The sequence below is a fragment of the Pelobates fuscus genome, chromosome 9, assembly GCF_036172605.1.
Source record: "Pelobates fuscus isolate aPelFus1 chromosome 9, aPelFus1.pri, whole genome shotgun sequence".
NCBI lineage: Eukaryota > Metazoa > Chordata > Amphibia > Anura > Pelobatidae > Pelobates > Pelobates fuscus.
The window spans coordinates 631,054-647,152 of record NC_086325.1 but is presented as its reverse complement, the minus strand read 5'-3'; positions in this window follow the sequence as shown (position 1 = coordinate 647,152).

Genomic DNA, 16,099 nt, shown 5'->3' with positions numbered 1-16,099 from the left:
GTCTCAAATGTGCTCCTTCCATGTCCACATATATATATGCTTATTATCACTACACTTGGTACAAGCTAGCGGAAAAATGATCCCACGCTAAGGTTCAAAATATGCCTTTTGAAATACCCTGGCATGTCTTCTTTAAGAAATGGTATGGCTTTATGGGGTATTTGGATTAATATACCCTGGAAAAATACTCTAAAATGGGACGTGGGCACAGCGTAAAAAATTCAAGTTTAAAAAAAACTGGAATGGCTGTGTCTCAAATGCGCCCCTCCGATGTCCACATATAGCTGGCAAAGGTGCATACGGGGGTATTGCTGTACTCAGCTGACATAGCTGAGCAACATATGAAGTATTATACAGTCGTAGCACACATATGGTTCGCAAAATATACTGTGCAAACTCACTTTGTGTGTCAAAAAGGGAGAAAAAATGCTTATTACCACTACACTTGGTATAAGCTAGCGGAAAAACGATCCCACGCTAAGGTTCAAAATATGCCTTTTGAAATACCCTGGGATGTCTTCTTTAAGAAATGGTATGGCTTTATGGGGTATTTGGATTATATAGCCTGGTAAAATACTCTAAAATGGGACGTGGGCACAGCGTAAAAAATTCAAGTTTAAAAAAAACTGGAATGGCTGTGTCTCAAATGCGCCCTCCGATGTCCACATATAGCTGGCAAAGGTGCATACGGGGGTATTGCTGTACTCAGCTGACATAGCTGAGCAACATATGAAGTATTATACAGTCGTAGCACACATATGGTTCGCAAAATATACTGTGCAAACTCACTTTGTGTGTCAAAAAGGGAGAAAAAATGCTTATTACCACTACACTTGGTATAAGCTAGCGGAAAAACGATCCCACGCTAAGGTTCAAAATATGCCTTTTTAAATACCCTGGGATGTCTTCTTTAAGAAATGGTATGCCTTTATGGTGTAGTTGTAATATGTAGCCTGCTCAAGTGCTCCAAAGTGGGACACGGACGCATTAAAACCCTCTATGAAAATTCACACTTAAAAACCTGAACTTGTCACGTCTCTTTTACAGCCCTGTAACTTCACAAAATAGTGTCTAGGTCATACATTGGCCATATTGTTTTACTCAGAAGGTGTAACTGAGTATAATTTGGGGATTTGTATGACAGTGGTACATATTAAGTGTAAGAAATACTCAGCCAAAATGCAACATATATGTAAAAATGCTATTCCCCCCACCACCACAAACATTGACATGAATTGGTGAAAAAATGGTGACAAGTTAAGGCACAATATACCCCATATAAGATACCCTGGGGTGCCTGCTTTATCAAATGAAAGCCCTTTGTGGGGTTATTTGAACAGTCACACTGCTAGAATACCCTAAAATGAGACATAGGCCGGTCAAATCCACCTACGAAAATTCTAACTATAGAAACTGAAATAGCCTTGTCTCTCATATGACACTGTAGCTTTACAGAAAAGTGCCAAAGGCATACAATGGGGGTATCGTTATACTCAGCCGATGTAGCTGAACACAATATGGGGTTCTGTATAGGAATAGCACACTTAAGCTTTACGAAATACACATTACAAAAACTTTGTTATTTGTGTATATGCCAAAATAGAGAAAAAAAATCAATTTTACTCCAATATTTAGCAGAGATTGGCGATGAAATGGCTACATAAAAAGTGTCAAACTAACCTTAGGTAAATAGCCTGTGATGTCTACTTTATCTAAATATATAATTTTGTGTGGCAATTATGTTTTCTGTGATGGCTATTAAACCTACAAGACAAGCATACCAAATTCTAAAATTGTTGCACATTGAAATTTAATTTTAGTCCTTGTATTTTGTGACCTGTAGCTTTCAAAATAAGCTGAAATCCTATACATATGATGTACGCTATAAATCAAGACACATAAATTAATTCATTTTGAATTACTTTTTATAAGTTGGACATATTATGCACACGCTATTATTGCCAAAACTGTGAAAAAATTGTGTTTTTGGTTCTTTTTTTCTATTTTTTGGCATTTTTATATAATTACTGAGAATGTATCTATGTATATGTGACATTAAATTAAAGTCCTGTTTGCCTTCTAAAAAAAACAATAAATGATGCAATAAATGACAGAGATGCAAACAGCAAAAAAATGCAAAAAATGGCCTTTGTCCTTAAGTGTAAGACACGCTTCTGAAGCTCTGTCCTTAAGGGGTTAAAGGTAGAATTTATTTTTTTCTGCTTTGACAAAAGTATTTCAGTCTTTACTTTGAACACAACCTGAGGATTTTCTTTAGCCTAATAAAATGTTGTATCACAGGCATACATTGAGTACATAAAGGAAGAAAACAAAAACAAATATAAAGTGTAGATGGTAAAACACATGGAATTGAGGTAATAAAGGATACGATTCACTCACATGGATCAGAGCCTGTAACGACTGGCTCTGTAAAGGTAGCCTCTATGCCTTTATGGTAGCAAACCACCATCCATCGTGTTGGTCTCCAAATGTGGATATGTAGAAAAAAAGAGAAAGAACTCCAATGGTACAGTATATTTTGTACTTCTATATATGAACTAGCTTAAAAGGTTTTTAAACTCACCTTGCTCAGAGCCCACGAATCCTTGGCTCTGGGACTGAGTAACTGTTGCCTAATTCAGGGTTGGCAAGACCTCAAATGGATCCCTTCTGGAGCTGAGAATCACGTAGGATCAAAACTATGCTGAGTAAATAGTACAGAATTATTTTTCAAAATATGGTTAAAACAAATTCATAAAACCAATGTAACTAAAAGCATAAAAACACTAAATCCTTGTAAGCCAATGCCAATATGTGTTTTACTCGATTGAACTTCCTCTGTTAACTATATTTACATTTGTAAATATAAATGCACTTCATCACTTTTGTCACTTTCTGTATGTTGCTGTTAGGTATGATTTTATAACCGGCAGCCATTTTAAAATCAGCCGCCATTTCATAAGCATTAGCCATTTTATATCTGATTCTATTTATCTAGTTTATTGCTAAAAAGCTGTTATTATCTTTTATAAAGACAGAATAAATATAAAGTATGATATATCTGTTAATGCAAGTGTTCTGTTGCATCTGTGAACGGATGGTCTCTAAAAGGGGAAGTATGTGAAGGGCAAGATACATTAAGTGTATGTCCAGCAGATAGGAAATACCAGAATTACATTCTGCAAGATCATCAAATATGTTATGAAACTATGTCTACAATTATATTTTTAGAAAGTAATGTTATGCCATCAAGTGGTGTCTAGCTTTGGTCATGACCTGTCTACCTTGTGACTTTGAACACATTTCTCTCTATAATCATAAATATTTGCTGAATTGCTGACTCTGTATAATATGACGTGGTGCTAAGTAATCACCTTCTGTTTTTTTATGTAAACCCTGACTGAAGCCATTAAATTTCGAGCCTGACTGCCCGGCGGGTGTAAGCAGGGCCAGCCTCGGGGGGCCCAGAGGTGGCCGGCTCCTGGGCCCCCCAGGAGAAGAGGCTGGCCCAGAGCGTACATACCGGGTCGCAGGGGCGGCCGGGCCCCCTTGTGGGCCGGGCCCGGTCGCAGCCGCGACCCCTGCGACCCTGGTATGTACGCCACTGATTTCAACCACACACTTGTATTAACTATCAGAGCATGGATTAGTGCTCTCTGTCAGTACTGTGGCCTACACTCAAGGGATGAGCTCCCTACTGTATTTATACTGCACTGTGATACTGTATGGAGACATGCTGTTACAGTCTCTGTTAGCTGCTAAACAGGATTTCCAGGACATACTGCTTAAAGGACAGATTATTACTCTTCTATAATAATTTATATTCATACTCTGTTTGTGATTGTATTTAATAGATACTATATATATTCCATATTATACTTCCTTCATACCCATTACGTGATTTATATCACATGTATTTTATAGATATTATAGACATTTCATATTATACATACCGGATAGGTATTATATGTGCTTATATTATGTATTTGATGGGTATGATATATATGTATGGCATAGGTATTATATGTTTTTTATATTAGGTATTTAATAGGTATTATGTGTATGTTATATTAGGTATCTAATAGGTATTATGTGGATTTAAGGGTATAGGTACGTTATACCATCTGTATTATACTATTGGGGGACCCCCTCCCCCTGCTTTGCTTCTTCTCCCCAGGGTCTCATGGGGATCCTGGCTGGGGCTTGGCCCTTTCCCGCCCGTGGTTCCCGGGCGCTGACCCCTTCCTTCCCGACTACCTGTTTGTCCCCGGCATGTCCGTGGCCTTCCCCCCCCCGACCACCCTGCGCTCTCCAGTGGGGGACGGCCGGACTCCCCTCCCTCTCGGACTGCAGCCCAACTCTGCACCCGGCAGTGCGTTGGATGCTTGCCGGCACCCATTACTTTGGGTGCAGGGAAGTCCGTGGGGAGACAGCGAGGTAGCCCGGTCGAGATGTGGCGACCATCTTTGATCCCGCGTCTTGCAAGACTTCAGGGGCCTTCTTCCCTCACCATTACAGCCGGCGACCATCTTGCTACTCTTGCGCGCTGCATTTCGGCGCTCAGGAGTAACATATACCTGGGCTGCCAGCTGAACCTTAGCTGCTCGCATTCAAATCCAGGCACGGGTAAATATTCTAAACTGTCCTATATTTACAGGTTTAGGTTGTACCGTTGTGGTTTGAAGGTACTGGACCCTTAAAGGGATATCACCGTGGACCCCTTAAAAGGATATCACCCTGGAACTCCTTAAAGGGATATCACCCTGGAACTCCTTAAAGGGATACCACCCTTAAACACCTCAAAGAGGACCTCCTTAAAGACCCACACTTGAGGTGATCCCCGACTAGATATACGCCAATCTATTCGGCTGGAAATGGACAGGCGGCAGAGCCTTCATCCCCAGCTAGACACAGCTTCAGTACAGAATATCTGTCATGACGGTGTATTAATTATTAGAGGAGCTGTAGAAACTCCCTATCAGGCTGCTGGCCAGCACTTAAGGGTTCATACCCTGTGCTACCGGGGTGAGGCCCCTACGACACTGATGCTTCAAGGCCTATCCCTCTCGACAGCGATTTGATGATTGGAAATCTGAACTTGGAGCTGTGACCGGCACTGAAGGGTAGACATACTGATGACAGACTTTCAGGCTTGGTCTCATGTAGTTTCCAGTCAGATAGCGGATGTGCGGGTGTTCAACGGGAAGGTCTTCTCCACAACGCCGAAGTACTGGGTCTCTCGATGCACCTTAGGATTCTTATTTAGTCCTATATTCTTTTCTCAGTGTTAAAAATGCAAATGCGAGTCCTCCTGTCATTTAAAATTGAATATTATGCTAGCTTTAGTGTACTAATAATCTTAATTTTAATAATGACAGGAGGCGAGTATTTTCCCTCCCTGCTTCACTGCCCACCCTTTCTATTCGTTTGTTTTGTAGGTATCAGGGGCTCAGGTAGCTTTGCCTCTCACGTTTGTTCTTATATTAATGATTATCCTTCCATTAATCTGGAATCCTCATTAGAGTTTACATTACAGTTCTTAGTTATCAGATTTATTGTTTACTATTTCCTCTGATGGGATGATATATATATGGTATGTTACTTGGATTTACATGTTCATGACTATATGTCTAATCCTGTCGCACATTCTCTTTTCAGTATGATTCGTCTTTGAAGACATTCGTGTGAACCTATAGGGAATTTTTATCCTTCGGATTTGACTCAACCTGATCTCTGTTTTCGTTCGTATAGAATTCTTTGGAAGTTTGCTCCTTCGCACGTGGGACTTTGGAGTTATTATTAGTTTTTACTTGATATATATTTACTTCCGCTTGATGTCGCTTTCTGTAAGAGGAAATGATGAGGTCACGTTGCCTTGTGTACATCCTACTCTCTTGTGATTGGTTCTTTTTTTCTATGTGTTTCTTTACTGCTGTATGGAGTTAGTAAAGAGAGATATGCAAATACTCGCCTCCTGTCATTATTAAAATTAAGAATATTAGTACACCAAAGCTAGCCTAATCTTCAATTTCTGCCCTTACATTGCCCGTCAATTAGTATAGATTATACGTGTCCTTGAAAACATGATGGATATGGTAACCGTAGTTAACCCTGCAAGGAAAACATTGCAGTTTCTACAAAATGTCAATGTTGACATTAAAGAGCAAAAACTAAGGCCACTGCACCTAGACCATGTGATTGAGATGAAGTTTTGGGGGAGCCTTCAGTGGTCCTTTGAATGATGGGTGCATTTTAACAACATTTTGTTCACAGATCAAGTGAGAAGTAACCAAACAAGTTGGAGCAGAAAAAAAGAAATCTATATGTATACATTTATATATTCATATATTTATGAAATATTTAGTATTCTAATAGCATTTCTTCACTGCTCTCCCTATTTTCCCCCTATTTTTCAAATCTCTGTGAATTAAGCCAACATTTAGTGGCTGTCCCTTAACCATCAATCATCTTTTTTCTATAAATGTTCTTTTTGTTTTTGGTGCCACAAATGGAACACCACTAACAGAGCAAACTTGCTCACTCCTTGTTTCGCTAGTTTCTTGATTCGGTCGCCTGGCGATTTGGAATTACGGAATTTGGATGACTCGCCGATCACCCAAAATTGAAATGAATATCAAGTATTTTTAAATGGAATGCACATGTATTATAGTAGATACATTTTATAGCTTAATAGGCAGTTGTTAAGGATGGCACAATGTATACTTAGCATATAACTGCAAAGCATTGTGGGAGCATGGTAAGTAGTGGCAATTGCATTTCTTAGATTGCTGTGCTTGAAGTTATTTTTGTTAATGTTTGTTTACACAAAGCATACCAGAAGTCACAACTCATTGTTTAATGAATTAACCACATTGCCAAATTGCATCTAGTCCTGACCTTACACATATTTGTTAACTTTACAACTTTACAACATTTCCTATTAGGTATGTTATGTTTGTCCAACTCTAATACAAGAGAAGATACATAGTAAGCAATGCCTCTTATTTATTTTTAAGGACATTCTTAGCCACTGACGATACTCAAGGTACGTGTTTAACAAGTTCACAATGTCACTCACACGTCACGGAGCTCCCTGTATGTTTATCTGTAGCCAAGCAACCAGTGATTTTATGCAGATACATCAATCTGAATAGTCAATTACATCACATGAAAATACATGAATTCAAATATAGAAACCCAGTGTGTTTGTGTAATGTGTGTAGCAAACACCACCTCTCCCTGTTTGGCCATGTTTTCAAAGTAAAATATGCCTTCATTCTTTCATTTAGTGGATCATTAAAATTAGATAAATGAATTACAAACTGTGCAAGTGATATTACTTCTTATTATTAATAAATACTCCTTAGTATTGTTTCCATATATTTATTATAGTAGTTCAGTTGCATTCTATCTATTTATTATCGGTGTTTAAAGCACAAATAAATAATTTTGAGCAGACTGGTCATTGTTGTTACTATTTTTTTTAATACAAATAGTTTTTTTTGTAATTATTTTTTCATTTGTGGCTGGCTTGTAAATGCAGCATCTACTGATCTACCTATCTATACAGTATCTATCTATCTATCTATCTATCTATCTATCTATCTATCTATCTATCTATCTATCTATCTGTCTGTCTGTCTGTCTGTCTGTCTGTCTGTCTGTCTGTCTGTCTGTCTGTCTGTCTGTATCTATCTATCTATCTATCTATCTATCTGTCTATTTATCTATCTATCTATCTATCTATCTATCTATCTATCTGTCTGTCTGTCTGTCTGTCTGTCTGTCTGTCTGTCTGTCTATCTATCTATCTATCTATCTGTCTATCTATCTCTATCTATCTATCTGTCTATTTATCTATCATCTCTCTCTATATATCTCTGTCTCTATCTCTATCTCTGGCTGTCTCTCTGTCTGTTTTTAGTTCATCCTTTAAAATAATTACCTGCCCCTGACAGAGCAGTTCCCAGCAATTAACGCTCAGTTCGTGTTCAGTATTCTGCATTATAATCCAATTACTTTCAATAATCTCTATTACCTTCATCCGCTGTGTACACTGACCAGCCAAAACAATAAACCACTGGCCTAATATTGTGTAGGTCCCTCAGGGTGTAGGTCCCTCAGGTGCTGCCAAAAGAGCTCTGATGCGTTGAGGCACGGACTACACAAGACCTCTGAACATGTCCTGTGGAAACTGGCACCAAAACATTCATAGCAGATCCTTTAAGTTCTGCTAGTTGTGGGGTGCGGTCTCCATGGATCGGATTTGTTGTTCCACCACATCTCACAGATGCTCAATAAGATTGAGGTCTGAGAAATTTAGAGGCTAAGGCAACACGTTTAATTCTTTGTCATGTTTCTCAAACCATCCCTGAACAATTTTTGCAGTGTGGCAGTCTTGTGCCTAATCATCAAATTCATGAAGCACCAATATTCAAGAAGTAACAATCAATATTTAATAAGGTTTAAAGCGAAATTGGTGGGCCCACAACCCAGTTTGGGATGAGTATCTTGAACTATAAGTAAAGCGCTGCGGAATTTGACGTCGCTCTATAAATATCATAATAAGAAGAAGAAGAAAAGAGAAATCACATAGAGACCAAGTTAAATATAAGAATTCATATCACACTTTATTGTCCATAAAGGGACCCAATACAATATAAGTGGTATTCTCATTTAAGTTATTGCATGCATTCACATCAAACTGCTTAGTATCTAGATATTTCAGCTTAAGTATACATCACCATTAGAGGGGCTTAGTTGTCACTCCACTGGGGGAACTCAGGCAGTCAGACTTGGAGGGACCCTTTCTTCTGGGAACAACAGAGACCAGCAACACTGATACGTTTTCTTATCAGTGCAGCCCAGCATTTATATGTAATGCACATTAAGTAATCTTTATGGTTGATCAGACCAGCCATGACCATCCAATGCCCATGCTAGACACATGTGGTACCTTTTCTATAAAGCTATGTCCCTTTACTCTTATCTTTCTAATCATTGCTGGCACCAAATCCCACTTTTAAGCATGTAGGCCACTTTGGATATTGGCCAGACATGTTTTAGAACATTCTATGCTGTGTCATCTTGTTTGTTTTAGTTTAATTTCTAAGTGCGACACAGTTTAAGACAAATTACATCTTAGCTGTCTATAATAGTTTAATGTGCTCAATAGTAATCAATAAATCATGCTGAATAAAAATTGAATATTATTATCACAGGCAGTGTGCATTATTCTGCTGAAAGAGGCCACTGCACTTAGGGATCACCATTGATCACCTTAGGGACATAGGCGTGCGCACGGGGTGTGCCTGGTGTGCCTGGGCACACCCTAATCACACCTCCGTGCTGCACTACCTTTGGGCAGACTAACATGTCGGGTCCTCGGTCTATGACCGAGGACCCGACACAGGAGGGGGCCGGCGGCATGCACACAATGCCGCCGGGTGAGAGGCCCCTCCTGTCCATCTGCCCTGATCCTCAGTCTGCAGCTCCGCCGGGAGTGAGCTGCAGACTGAAGTGTCTCGCGATCTCCAGCCTGTTAGAGCGTTGCCACGGCAACGCTCTGCCTGGAGATCGTGAGACTCACCATGTGGTCTGCAGCTCACTCCCGGCGGAGCTGCAGACTGAAGAGAGAGAGCGCCCACTGGACCACCAGGGAAGGTATTTAAACCCCCCTCTGCCCCCTGTCACTCACTGCCCCCCCACCCTGCCTCTGCACCCATACCCCCCCTAACCCCTGTCCCTAGCCCTCTAACCCCCTAACCCCTGTCACTCACTGCCCCCCACCCCCCCTAACCACTGTCACTACCCCCCAACCCCTGTCACTACCCCTCTAACCCCCTAACCCCTGTCACTACCCCTCTAACCCCTTTCACTACCCCTAACCCCTTTCACTACCTCCCTAACCCCTGTCACTACCCCCTAACCCCTGTCACTACCCCCTAACCCCTGTCACTACCCCTCTAACCCCCTAACCCCTGTCACTACCCCCTAACCCCTGTCTCTACCCCCCTAACCCCCTAACCCCTGTCACTACCCCCCTACCCCCTGTCACCACCCCCCTAACTCCTGTCACTACCCCCTAACTCCTGTCACTACCCCCCTAAACCCTGTCACTACCCCCAACCCCTGTCACTACCCCTCTACCCCCCTAACTCCTGTCTCTACCCCCCAACCCCTGTCACTACCCCTCTACCCCAACCCCGTTCACTGCCCCTCTACCCCCTAACCCCTGTCACTACCCCCAACCCCTGTCACTACCCCTCTACCCCCAACCCCTGTCACACCACTCTACCCCCCTAACCCCTGTCACTGCCCCTTTACCCTCCTAACCCATGTCACTGCCTCTCCAACCCCCTTAACCCCTGTTACTGCCCATCCACTCCCACCCCCTGTCACTGCCCCTCTACCCCAACCCCTGTCATTACCCCTCTATCCCCAACCCCTGTCATTACCCCTCTATCCCTCTAACCCGTCACTACCCCTCTACCACCCCTAACCCCTGTTACTACCCCCTAACCCCTGTCACTAACCGTCTACCCCCGCTACCTCCTGTCACTGCCCCTCCACCCCCCCACCTCCTGTCCCTCTACCCCCAACCCCTGTTGCTGCCCCTCCACCCTCCTAACCCCTGTCGCCCACACAGTGCACCCCTCACAATCATACACACTGTACCCCACACACACTGTATCCCTCACAATTACACAAACTGTACCCCTTACAATTACATACACTGTACCCCTCACAATCACACACACTGCACCCTTCACAATTACACCACACTGTACCCCTCGCAATCACACACACTGCACCCCTTACACGCTGCACCGCTCACAATCACACACACTGCACAGCTCAGCTCACAATCACACATACACTGCACCTACGTATACTTGTATTTGTGTGTGTGTATGTATATATATATTTATATATATATATATATATATATATATATATATATATATATATATATATATTTATATATTTATTTAAAAGCATAAATATATAGCCCCTTCTATAGTAATAAATAAAAAAAAAAATGACCTTACTAGAGCACTCAAAGTTAAACACAATTTATTGTAAAAATTCAATATAAAAGAAATCACTTGTGCATAAAAAATGTCCTGCCCGGACACAAAAAGCAACCACTTTCAGACACAATATAAAATAAAGCAATCGCTTATGCAGAAAAATGTCCTGTGCGGACTATTTGAATAAAAGCCATAAAAAGAGTCCAGACCTTATTCAGATGCTCGGCGTCCCGAGTCAGAATATATGCTGTTGAAAAAGTCTTGAATAAAAGTCCTTTTGTAATCCGAGTTAAGGCTTGTGGTGATGGGAGTCAGATATATATATATATGTGTATAAAAATACATATACACGCGGCGTGTGTGTTTGTGCTTTAGGGTGCACACCCTAATGCAACAGGCTGCGCACGCCTATTCTTAGGGATCAACATTCACATGAATGCCAGAACCCAAGGTTTCCCACCAAAACATAACACTGTCCCCACTGGCCTGCCTTCTTCCCTGGGTGTATCCTGCTGCCATTCCTTCCCCAGATAAATGACACACACACACTCAGAGATCCACCAGAGGTCCAGTTCTGAAGCTATTTTCCTGATTGAGGTTACTTTTGGCGGGGGACAAGGGTCATCATGGATACTCTTACTGGTCTGCGGCTATGCAGCCCCAAAATGACATCTTTCAACCATAGTCAACATTTTTTTCAGCAATTTGAGCTACAGTAGCTCTTCTGTAGGATATGACCAAACAAGCTAGTCTTTGTTCCCCATATGCATCAATGAGCCTTGGGAAACCATAACCTGACACCACTTTTAGTAGGCACCAACCACTGCATATTGAGATCACCCCACAAGACTTGCTGATTTGAATTTGGAGATCCTCTGACCCATTTGTATAGCCATCACAATTTGGCCCTTGTCAAAGTCACTCAGATCTTTTCACTTGCCCATATTTCCTGCTTCCAACACATGAAATTCAAGAACCGACTGTTCACTTGCTGCCTAATATATCTCACCCCTTGACAGGTGACATTGTAACGCTATAATTAACCTTATTCACTTCACCTATCAGTGGGTTTAATGTTGAGGCTACTCAGTGTTTATTCTAGCATTCAATCAGACCCTGTACCCGTTCTCATATTGAGAAATATATGCATTCTCAGAGACTTCAATGCTCATAGTAACAGTGATATATCTCTAGACGTTTCCACTTCAAGCATCTCAAGAAAGACAGTCACTTTATATCAAAGCTGTTTGTAGTTTTCAGTGATACATTTTACATATAATGCAGTTGATTCTGACTGTATATGTCAGATTGAAGTTACTTTAGTATGTGCACTACCAACACCCCATAGGCATAGGGCTGTATTGTACAAGTCTAAGAAAACAGCAGCCACCTTTCTTTTCCCCTAGTGGTAGTTTATAGTCACTGCGGCATCTCCAGCGAACATGCCTGTAATCACTTTCCTGTGTTTGTAGAGAAAGGAGTGTCTGCTCTATGCTTATTTTATTAATAGAATAAGGCAGGTGGACAGTATGTGTGACTAATCAGGATGTATTTAAGGTATACAGGTGTGAAACCTTTGCAGTCACACGTAATGATTAGAAATTAAGTGGAGGGAGTGCTTTCAGGAAATGTAATAGTGCCTTCATTTTAAAGGCAATGACAGTAGCTTGATTCAGGAGAACCAGATTTGAGACTCTGCCATTTACAATTTGATGTGAATCCAATCACAGTAATTGAATTCCTATTGTGTGTTGTGATTGTAGCCACGTTTAGCATCTCTACTACCTGTATACTACCGGTTCACAAATGGTCTAACATCATTTCTAACAAATCTTGCCATTGAGAAGATGAAATATTGTACTATTCAGTACTCCCAATTTTCTAAAGACTTTCATTAGTCCCTGGCCATATCTTATAGTTAGGATAGCCTTATGCCTATCCCACGCATGCTTAAACTCCTTTACTGTGTTAACCTCTACCATGTCAGCTGGAAGGCTATTCCATGCATCCACTACCCTCTCAGTAAAGTAATACTTCCTGATATTATTTAAAACCTTTGCCCCTCTAATTTAAGACTATGTCCTCTTGTTGTGGTAGTTTTTCTTTTTTTAAATATAGTCTCCTCCTTTACTGTGTATATAAATGTTTCTATCATATCTCCCCTGTCTCGTCTTTCCTCCAAGCTATACATGTTAAGATCCTTTAACCTTTCACGGTAAGTTTTATCCTGCAATCCATGAGCCAGTTTAGTAGCCCTTCTCTGAACTCTCTGTAAAGTATCAATATCCTTCTGGAGATACGGACTCCAGTACTGCGTACAATACTCCAAGTGAGGTCTAAAAAGAGAAAGGTCTACAGCTCGCTCAGAACTCCAGCTCTACTGGTGGACATCCGATAGAATCCATACACAGAAAACTGCTGCAATAGAAGCTCCTTCCCTGATCAGAATTAGCAATTTATTAAAATGGTGGCGGTCCCTCGAGGACTGTGATTTGGGCAAAAGGCTGAGAACACTGAATTGATTCCTGTTCAGCAATATGTCCCACACCAACATATCATACTTTAAATATCTCATTAGAAAAGGCATTACATTGGGCAATGTTCTTTATAGGAGTTCTGTATCATTAAATGTCCATCATAATTACATCATCACGTAAGGTAAGCATTGAGGGGCTAGAGTTGGGGTTTGTATTTTAGGGTTGGGGAGTATTTTTAGGGTCCCACTAACCCTAAGTCTCCCCTAACTCTAAATAGTGCAATCTTGTTTTTTGCCGTTCTGCATCATTGCATTATTGTAAATTAACAGTAATTTTGTTAATTTTAGGAATGTTGCCACGGTATTATACATCATGTCTGTATGGGTGCCAGGTGATTAGAGATCGGTTAACCATTTGCTTTCCTATTGATGACAGAGGCTTAGATTGGTGTTTTTTTGGTTCAGATGAACTTCATCCATGCAATTGTTTCAGGAAAGACTATGTGGATGAATCAAAATGGCATTAAAATGCAGCAAATAGGGGCGTGGCCTGACAGCTCACCGAGAAAGTCGCATGAAAGTCTAGCTCCGTGAGACACCAACCCTGCACAGCGATTTGACAAGCAGTGGGTACCCCAAAACTTCACACCGACACACTGAAGTGCCTGGGTACAACATGGCATCAAGATCAGCCAAAAGACTGAAACACAAACAGCCTGCATTACAAGTTTCGGCACTGACGCCACCACGCGCACAGGCCCAAGATGGCGCCGGCGCGCAGTACTCACCCTCCGCATACTCGGACCGCAGCGATCTTACCTCCATCTCGGAACCGGCAGCAACACCTGCAACCGACCTTTCCATCCACAAAATGCTGCAAACCTTGAAAGCATCTCTCCAAGCTGACATGATGAAAATGTTGCGAGACATCAAAACGTAAATCCAAGCGCTCGGAGACAGGACGGCGCATCTTGAAGACAAGACAGAGGAAATCATCTCTGCTCATAACACGTTGGCAGCTGCCTATACAGAACTAGGAGCCAAATTGGACTCCCTCGCGAACAAAGTTGCGGACCACGAGGACAGGGACAGGCGCAGCAATATTCGCCTCCGCGGTATTCCCGAAGAGGTTCTACCCCAGGACCTTCCCTCCTATGCTGCGTGCCTATTCCAAGCATTGGTCCCCGACTTGACACAGCAGGAGTGCCTAATTGATCGTATACACCGCCTGCCAAAACCTAAATCTCTTCCGGCTTCAGTCCCAAGAGATACCATTGCAAAACTCCATTACTATACCAGCAAAGATAGAGTAATGAGAGCCGCAAGGATCACAAAGGCACTACCGGAAGAATTTGCAAGCGTTCACCTCTTCACTGATCTCTCGGCCGCAACCCTGCTGAAACGAAAAGAACTGGCAAGCATCACTAAATCCCTGAGAGACGCCAACGTCCTTTACAGGTGGGGATTTCCAACACGCTTAACCATCCGCCGCAATGGTGCAGACCATCACATCACTACAATGGAGGAAGGAATGAAGCTTCTGAAAGAATGGGACATCAATTTATCGCAACTTCCCGAACCAACTGTCCCAGCGAAATCGCAAAGATCAAGGTCCCCGAGAAAAATAACGTCAGACTGGAACATGGTGGCTGCAGATAAGTGAAATGAACAGACTCTATACCTTTTACTACAGTTGAGCACACTAGCCCAACAGCCTTCTCTGTATGGGTCAAGGACTGTACACCCTCTTTCCGCCCTACAGCTCCGTATTACACTGAGTACCAGTTATAAGTATTCCATAAGCTGTATTTTTTACTGATTATTACACAGCCGCTGTGGCTGAGCCTTGCTGCCATGCCTGGGCCCTTGACCTGGGCCTAGTCATGGCAGTGACGCACTGGGAGTGGGGGGAAAGATCTCCTTGTGTTCATATGTTTTGCTGATGGGTACTGTTTATCTCAGTTAATACATACAATATGTCCCACCCCTACACGTTCTGCCTTCCTATAGCTCCACATTACATTGTGTACCGGCTATGCATTCTCCTTGTGTTATACCTATTACAATTTAACGACCAACCGCTGAGGCTAAGCCTTGCTGCCATGCCGGGGCCCCCAACTTGGGCCCGGCCATGGCGGCGACGCACTGGGTAGGACAGGGAGCGATCCCCTTACAATCTCTATGTCTAACTGGGATATATTATATATTTTAATGCGTATACACACTGTGTTCCACCCCTGCACCCTCCGCCCTACAGCTTCGCATCACACTGTGTACTGGTTGGACGTTTCCCCTATGTTGTGTCTATCACCATCTCATGTGCAGCCGTTGTGGCTGAGCTCTGCTGCCATGCCGGGTCCTCGAACTGGGCCCGAGCAATGCGGTGATGTGCTAAATGTGATGAGGAGAGATCTCTCTATGGTCTCTAGGTTTCACAGAGATGTATTGTCTGTTTTAATGTGGATATGCGTTGTGCCTTGTTGCCACGCCGGGGCCCCCGACCGGGGCCCAGCCGTGGCGATGACGCACTGGACATGGGGGGGCGAGGTCCTCCTACGAGCTCTGTGTTTCATGGGAATATAGTGTATGT